Here is an 8,043-nt window from a genome sequence, read left to right on the forward strand (position 1 = left end):
TTCCCAGCTCTTCCCGCAGGTGCTGGGGGCTGCCGCCTTCAGGGTTCCTTTGGGTTTTTTCCCGAATGAGTCTTGGTCCAATTTCACCACGGTTTGGCCTTCATTGCAAAGCCCAGAAAGCTTTGAGCTTCCTCCTGGAAGCGACTGAACAACGTCAGGACATGAACAATATATTCCAATCTCCACGCCCTGCTTGAGATCTCAAGATGCATCGCTGGATCCATGAAACGCATCACCTGAGTGTATTTCGTCTGCTCTCTCCAGGGGTAGTCAGAGGTGGGCTTGGGCTGCCGGCCTCCGGTCCCCTCTGGCTGCGGACCCTCACCTCTGCCCGGCGCAGTGGATTCATGAGGGTGCAGGCGTGAGTTATAATCATGGGACAAAGGGTGTCAATTGGGCATCCTTGGCTTTAGCTTCATTCGTGCCAGCTGAGCCTCCGCATCTGGAAACAAAGAGCCAAGAGCCGGCCGCTGGGACTCATGAAGAATTGGGGATATTTCCTTCCCAAAGTGGACGCCTCGCCCATTTCCATTGGCTTTCAAACAAACGCCTCACCTGTATCCCCATATTACAGATGAGGAAACCGAGGCCCCAAGAACTGGCTGACGCGCCCATCAGTTACGCATCTCATAGACATGCAGGAGGTAGGCTCGCTCGAAAGCCATGATCCTTGATGAAAGGAAAAGTTAGGCCAAAGGAGGAGCCTGGCCGGGGTGGCTCAGCGGTTGAGCATCGGCCTAGGAACCAGGAGGTCGTGGTTCGATTCCCCGGGTGCAGGCTCCTCAATCCCCAGCAGGGGGCGTGAGGGAGGCAGCTGATCAATGACTCTCATCACTGATGTTTCTCTCCCTTCCTCTCTCTGAAATCAATAAAGACATATTTTTTTAAAAGAAAAAAAAGTGAGAGGAGAGAGAAATACAGTCACAGATCTGAGGTCGCCACTCAGGTATAATGTGATAAAATGTGACACCATCCACCCAGGACAAGAGCGACGCTTCCTGAGGACGCGTTGCCACCTCTTCGCGTTCGTCTTGCGCACGCACAGCTCATCTCACCCACAGGGGAAGAGATAAAAAAGAGCTTCCTTTGAGAGGGGAAAAAAAAAAAAGATGAATAAAAATAATGCTTATTTAACAAAGCGTAAAAAAACAACAACTCTTGGTTTATTTGATCTGATTTGTTGAGACTGACGGGAGCACCCGAGGAAAGATGAAATGCCTTTTTATGGACTTTTATCTGTGCACTTAGAGTACAACCCGGTGCGCGCACACGCTGAGCTGCGGGAGAGATGCCAGTGCATGTGGCACCCCCAGGGGACCAGAGGGCTCCAGCCAGCCCGCCCCTCGATGTCCCCACCTCCAGCACCTTCCTTCCTGCCCTCGCCCCACCGCCAGCGCCCGCACGTGCGCGCAGACATCCCAGGAGGGGATGGAAGTCGATTCCCCATCAACAATCGGCCCTCTGGCCCCTCTCGGAGCGTGCCAACCAGGTTGCCAATTCCGATGTCGACACCTGTCCATTTGGAACAGGAATGAAAGCAGCCACTCGTTGCCTAGAAATCATCAAACACCCTGTCAGCGAACACCAGCTCCCTGCTCACCGCAATCTGGGCGCGACATGAATGGGGCTCGTTGACGGCCAATTACCAAGCCGCCGAGGCCTTGGCTCTGCGCAGACTGAGCCGAGTCTCTGACTCCTTTGGGCTGAGGACAGCGATCGTCACTGGCTATGGCTCCGATTTTTGTCACGCGATGGGTCTTTGAAACATGCCCACCAAGACCCGCTAATGAGAGTCCAAGCTCAATCCATATTTTCAGCTGAAGGACACTGTTCCAGCAACAGGGAAAAAGATTTCCAACCGCATTGCCACTGGAGCCTGAACACTCTGCATCCCTGGCCTGGTCTCTAAGTCTCACGTCTTCCTGACTCTTAGGTGGAAAATATCTGAGGTTAGCGCCGCCTATGACTTTGACAAGCCACGTCGCCGTGCAGTGAGCTCTCTGAGAGGCCCGGGCCTGCCTGGCGATTACTGGGGGTTCAGCGTCGTTAGGAGCTGGGCGGTAACGACACGAGTCTCTTGGCCACGTCCTCTGGGTTGTCACGTCCAATTTGCACATGACCTCCCGGCCGAAACCTGGGAAAGACGTGGTAGAATGCAGGACTGAAAGCTCGTGTTATTGCTCTGACAGCTTCACTCATCTAGAAGTAACACCAAATGCAATTTATATTTCATACTCTCTGACCCCTCCGCGCAGGGAGGGGCCGGGCCTAACGACTGGGCCGAGGTAGGCGAGGGAGAGACAGATCTCAGGACAGCTGGAATTTGTCTGGGTTTTTGCTTCTCCATCATCCAATTACAGTCAAAAGATAAATGAGACACGAACAGCGCGCCGGGGAGGTAGGGACGCGATTATTTCATAGTCACTGGGCTTTGAGTGTTGGCAGAGGTGGCCCAACACGCCTTATTTCACTAGAGACAGATAATCTCCCTGCTCCCGGCGGACAAAGGCCCTCGGCTGGGAGGTGCGTCGCTGTGCCCGTCAGAGAGGGAAGAAGACACCAGAGACTCGGGGACACTGAGGATCTGCGCTGGGAAATTCTCAAGTGGGGGCTGACGCGTTAATCCTACTAACGGAGAAAAATCGAGGCAGGCCTAGTGGCCAAGGGGCGTCACTCATTTTCCAGCGGAACAAGGTAGTGGGTAGAACAAAAACTGGCTTATTTTAATTTTTTTCAGGAAATTCACTGGCTTTCACATGCCCCGAATAGCTTCACTTGGCATAGAGCCTGGGGACAGAATGGGGCAGAGATTTCCAGGACCCTCCAATTTGTCCTGAGTATCTCCGACAGACAGCATTTTATATGAAAACTGCTTCTAGGATCTACAGCCTTGCCCTTTCCACAGACGCAGGACACCCTGGGGGGGGGGGGGGTCAGGGTTGTGGCTTTGTTCAGGGATCAGAAGGGACAGTCACCGCCCCTCCCTCCAGGCAGCCACACCTGCCCATCTGAAGGCCAAGCACCACTTGAAGAAGCTCCCACCAGGGGCCTTTCCGAGACCCGCCCACCCATCAGCTTTGAGAGATAAGACAAAGAGAGAAAACACAGTCAACAATGAAATCCAAGATTCAGGTGCATTTTTCTACCTTCTTGCTATTTTTTTTTTTTTCCTCTTTGAGGGCTAAAAAGCCCCCACCACTTAAGTTTTCCTAGATACATTCAACTTCTTCCTCCCGCCTGGGTCTCACCAGGGCCTTCTGATGCAGAAAGCTAAAATGCATTTTTTTTAAGTTGTTTTTTTTTCTTTTTATGTCTTTATTGCTTTCAGAGAGAGGAAGGGAGAGGGAGAGGGAGAGAGGAACATCAATGAGGAGAGTCACCCACCGGCTGCCTCCTGCGCGCCCCCTGCTGGGGATCATGTGCCCTGACCTGGAATCGAACTGTGACCTCCTGGTTCACAGGTCGACCAAGCTCAACCCCTGAACCACACCGGCTGGGCTTGGAAAGTATTTTTATCCAAATCAAATCTTTCTCCTTCCCTGCTCTTATTGTGGCTTATGACGCACACGCCCCTCTCCTGCCCCCACCTCCCCCCAATAGGGGGGTCTTCCGCTGGCCACTTTCTGCAGGTTTCCTGTGGGATATGAAATGTGGTTGGTTTTGGATAAAGAAGTGAGCAGCCAGTGTGTGGACGGAAGAGGGGTGGGCGCAGGAAGCCCGGAACCTGTCCCCCAGGCCGGAGCGCACCTCTCCTGGGGACAGGGCTGGGAGGGGAGGGTGGCTGCTGTAGGGGTGAGGCAAGGCGGGCGGCTTCCGGGTCGCAGCTGGATGACAATAAGCTCATGGTCCCCTCCTGGTCTGGGGACCTGGGAGAGGAGCGATGGGGTCCCAGGGGTCAGGGAGGGGAGGCGGGGACACCATCTCCACGGGGGACTGTCTACTTCCCTCCTTAAACAAACGCACCAAGGACACAGGAAGGCCCCGGCAAGGCAGCTGTGGGGTCTTGGTTTGGTTCCCCTTTCTCAGTCATGTCCCCCCCTTACCCACCTCCCTGATTCCCCTCCCCAAGCGGGTGACATCACAACCATCAAATTCCAGTCTGTACAAAAATAAAATTAAAAAAAAAAAATTCCAGTCTGTCACCAAACCATAGGAGACAAGGGATGTCAGGGCCCTTAGGATATTCTAAGGTGCCTCCTCGGGAGTAGCCCGGTGAGAAGAAACAGGGACAGGCTCTTTCTAAGTCCATAATTGGGGTGAGAGGGGGGTGCCCCAGAGAAGCAGGGAGGGGGCACCCCCTAGGGCAGGACGACGCGAAGCCAAAGGTCTCCGTCAGGGGCCTCAGGGGCGCCCACGGTGCTGTGAGGACCCCCACCTGACCAGGTGGCCTGTGAGCACCCCAACTCCTGGTCCTTGGGGGGGCGTGCTCCCCCACCTCCCATGAGAATAAACCTTAACCCCCTCGAAAGCTTAATATCCACACATGGGACAGGAAATTTCAAGGAAATAAATCTTCCCGTTTTCATGATTCTGGAAACAATCCTAGGACGACTCTGAGGAATCAAGGAACTGGTCTGAACCAGTTAAGTAGTGGGGGGACACGGCCCAAGTGGCCTGGGTAACATCCTTCCATTTGTCCCCATTCCATCTGTCCCTCTCCGTCAACCCCCACCCATTAAAAAAGACCCACAAACAGGCTCTTCCAATGTTGAGGTGCACCTGTGAGCGCCGGCCCCCAGACCCGGCACTTTCTACGCAGAGGTCCCCGTGGGGCTCAGCTCGGCTCTTTGGGGCTGGCGGGTCCCCTCCCAATGGGTCCTGGAGCCTGGTGTCCCCCCCCTCAGCCCCGCAGGAGACAAAAGGGAGGCGGCGGGTCCTTGGCCACACGGGCGCTCGCGAACCGCGGGCTGTGCGCCTGGACCGTAAGTCCTGCCGGGAGGGACCTTGATCCCAGGTGGTGACAAGCTGCAGAGAGACGCGGGAACTCGGCAGGGAGCGGCGGCCAGTGGGATCGGAGATGCCCGGGGATGGCTTCAGATGATGGGCGTCAGCAGGGCTCCCACTGGCTCTGCGCGCTGGGCCAGGCAGGAGGCGCGGGTGTCGCCGGGCTGGCGGGAGGGGCCAAGCCACCCTCCACCTCCGCAGCCACTCCTGCAACCCGCCCATCGTCCCAGAAAACTCACACCATCTCCCTCCCCCCAAGTTTCCCACTCTCTGTTTTAGGTTCTGTTTCTTTCTGGCCTTTGGGAAAACAGGGACGGTCACCCTAAAAACTCTGTTGTGTCCACCCCTCATCCCCACACGTCCCTGAGACTTTCTTAGAGTCGTGCGGGTTTCTCTCTGCGTTTCCCTCCTCTCACCTAGTGCAAAACAAGAAAATGAAATCAGGCCAGAGATTTGTATTTTGTGCCAGGTGGGGATGCATCTTGCGTGAGGGATGGGGGGGGGGGGGTCTGCTCAGCCAGGGCCGCAGTCTCAGCAGCCGCTCTGGTACCTGGGAGGAGATGATTTTGCAGGGTTGGGGGGACAGTCCCTCCCCCGCCCCCCCGTGGCTTTTCAAATGCTTTTCATTGCCCTTCTCCAGTGGAAAACAGTCCTGTGTCTGGGAGTGCGCAGGCCTCAGAGCCTTGCCCTCCCTGAACTCCCAGGGGGGTGGGGGACCCCACACGGGACCCCAAAGGAGCCCCCAACTCCAAGTAGAGCCTGCAAGATTTGGGTGGGTCTGAGGATGCCCGCTGAGTTGGAGGGGGGCAGGTATCTGGAGAAATGCTAGAGGGGTGGGGGGTGTTCACCCCAATCCCATCCCATCGCTCAGACCGGGAGGGGAGGGGGCGAGCAGTCACAAAGGGAACCTTTTCTACAGCGTTGGTGTCTCCAAAGGGACAGAAACTTTCTACCAGCAAAACTTAGCCTGCTACCTACATGTGGCAAAATGCTTCACACGCCCGCACACACCTACAGGTCCTTCTCTTTCCTTCCTCCCTCTCTCCTGTGTTTTTAAAAAAATCTGGGCGCATTTTGAACCCCTTCGGGTGCATCAGACCCTCAAAACCCCAACCTTGTTTTCCCAAACTCCACCCAGTCTTTCCCTCTGTTATTTTCAGACCTATTTATTCCCAAGTCCGAAGCGTGGCCTCAGTCATCTGCCGTCTTTCTGGGGCTCTCCGTCTAACCCCCCCCCCCCGCCCCCACACTCCATCAGGCGGAGAGATGGCCTTTCCCTCAAATCTGGGACGGAAGGTGGGGAAGTTTCCCATTAAACCATCTCAGCCTGGAAACCGAGTCCCGAGCGCCCAGCCAGCAGCAAGGGCTTCTGTTAAACACAAAGAATCACAGGACTAAGGAGTGAAAAAGGGCCCCGGAAAACAGATACTTTTTATGGAAAATAGATACTTTTTATGGAAAATAGATACTTTTTATGGAAAATAGATACTTTTTATGGAAAATAGATACTTTTTATGGAAAATAGATACTTTTTATGGAAAATAGATACTTTTTGTAACGCTGAAGTTACAAAGTATATGGGGCGGGAGATACTATTTATTTCCTTCCCTTTGATCACTCTGCCTTGAAGGTAAAACTGTGCTTCCCCAGAGATCGGGTTGTTTGTGTTATTTTTGTTTTAAAACCCTTCAGAACTAAAAAGAATAAAAAAATAAATAACAAAATAGTTGTTTTCGGAATGACTGCCCATTGGCGACTAGTCGGCTCGGAGGTGGCAGGGCTGTAGGGTTCTTTTTACTAAATAAGGGATGCACAGAAAAAGTTTTAACCCTCTTGGTAGAAGACCCCCCGTCTAATGTTTTGCTTTTGAAAGGACTGGGAGACAGAACTTATGAACGAAATCGCTGCCCCGGCTGGGGCCGTGGAAACACGTCCTCACACACCGGCTGGGGCAGCACCAGCAGCAGAAAAATCAAAATTCTCCCGAGCGCAGTGCGCGGGCGAGGCCCCACCTTCAGCGCCCTCGGCCGCCCCTCCCCTGCTGGAGCCGGTCAGATGTCAGCCCGTCCCCCAGAATCAACTTTAAAACGCTATCGATCTGATCTCAGGTGTCCTTGTCCTTCCCGTGCGCGCTTCCCTGGCCTCTTTCGGGACGCGGCGCGTTGTGGAGAGCAAAGGAAATCGAACACCTCCAACCCTCCCCAAAAGAAACCACCGAGAATGAGGTGGAAGGGACAGGAAACCGTCGCCAGCAATGCCACGGGGGGGGGGGGGGGGGGACACGACCAAAAACAGCAACTGTAAAATAAGAAAGATCATCTGTGAGAAAGTTAAAATAAGAGAAATTGCCCAGGCGGAGCACTGTGGCGAAAAATAAAGAATAATAAAAATAAACAAAATCGCCACTTGGAAATAATAAGGAAGGTGCTGGTGAGCAGAAAAGGGGATGATTTTATAAAGAGAAGGGAATGAAAATCAGGAAATGCCCCAGGATTTTTTTTTTTTAATACCCCCGTCTTTTTAAACCGTGCAGGAAAGCGGGGGAAGCTGGGTCCCTGGACCAGGAGTTCTGCAAAAGGCCCGGTGCCGTGGCCCCTTTGTAAGAAGATGGAGGCGCATCTCCTTCCACCCCCCCCTCTTCTGAGGCTCAGAAAAATAAACCCAAGGGGCCGCCCGCCCGGCCCTGACCATCTTCTTCAGCAAACCTGACGGAGGGGAAGGAACAGGACACGTGGATTAGGAAAGAGCAGCCAGTTGACTTCCAGCCTCACAGCTCTGCTCAGACCCCGGCACCTGCAAATTTAGGGCGCGTCCCAGTGCGGGGATCCCGGGGTGTGCGGGCTGGGGAGGGGGCAGGGAGCAAAGCCAGGGCTTTGTGAAAATATCAGGAACCCGCAGGTGTTTTCCGGGCCCCTTCGGAGCCACTCACGGGGATGGGACTAAGTCTCAGCAAACAAACCAAGCCCTCCTGCAAGCAGGGGGTCCCTTTCTCGGTCCAAAAAAAAAAAAAAAAAAGGCAGAGACAGAATTTAAAGCGTCTTTAGCACCTTCACCCCCCTTGCAGCTCCCTGACTCCCGCCCCCGGCAGGCTGAGCTCCT

This window comes from Miniopterus schreibersii (genome assembly GCF_964146895.1).
Source record: "Miniopterus schreibersii genome assembly, chromosome: 22".
Taxonomy (NCBI): Eukaryota; Metazoa; Chordata; class Mammalia; order Chiroptera; family Miniopteridae; genus Miniopterus; species Miniopterus schreibersii.